We start from the raw sequence: 994 nt of genomic DNA on the forward strand, positions 1-994 counted from the left end.
TTAAAAACTTTATACCGTCCAATTTTATTGCAATAAACACTATTGTTTTTGCGCATTGCATCTGGCATCTGCCTCAAAGTGCATCGCGCGGTCTTGGAGTGGCAACGCACCCTCAGAGAGGTAAAGTCACTTGTAGTCAGGCTCCATGCTATAGTCGCACTTTCGATGCCGCTATGGACAACGCTTAAACTACCACTGAGAGTACAATGCGGTAGCATTCGAGATCCTTCCCGCGTAAGTAATCCCCCTCTTCCATATATTCAGAGTCATACCACTACCGGCGCAGTGGTTCAGAGGTTAAAAGATGCGCCACTGCCCCGTTAGGTGGCAGTTTCAAACACAGCCACCGGAGGAACTTGAGACCCATGTTGCTCTTCCGGAGCTCCGGTAAGGATAGTTGTTGTAGTTCTTCGGCAGGCTGTCTAAATCTCTCGACTGATAGGCTGATGCGCAGTTCCACGGTGGGCAGGTGGCATTTGAATTCATTTGAATTTCCACTTTCTAAGCTGCGCAGGTTTCCCACAGCCCGGTGGGCAGGGTTGTGGCAACTTCATTCACCTTGTCACCTGTCCACAATGGCGGGTGGGTAACTGTCGTGTCCGGTCGCTGTGTTGAATGCAGCGAAAGACGCACACGGTACTTTAAGACTTCGTTTATTTAAAGCCGATGAGGGTGCGACCAGCGTCGACCGAGGCAGGAGCCGAACTGGCCGCCCGAAGAAAGGAGGGAGCGGAGAAGCGTCCACGGGAGGGAGTGGCTTCCCAAAACGGAGGATGCGGGGGCGCACCATGGGGGGGCATCTGGCGACAGCGTGCGACGAGGGGCAAGTGGTCGTTAGGAGGAGGATGCGAGTGGTCGTTAGGAGGAGGATGCGAGTGGTCGTTAGGAGGAGGATGCGAGTGGTCGTTAGGAGGAGGATGCGGGGGCGCACACACACAAAAGCAATAAGGGGACACAACACTTCCTTCCCCCTTAGAAAGTTGCCTGGTATCGT

Source organism: Amblyomma mixtum, chromosome 6 (assembly GCF_055824585.1).
Source record: "Amblyomma mixtum isolate Tamu chromosome 6, ASM5582458v1, whole genome shotgun sequence".
In the NCBI taxonomy this organism is placed as follows: Eukaryota; Metazoa; Arthropoda; class Arachnida; order Ixodida; family Ixodidae; genus Amblyomma; species Amblyomma mixtum.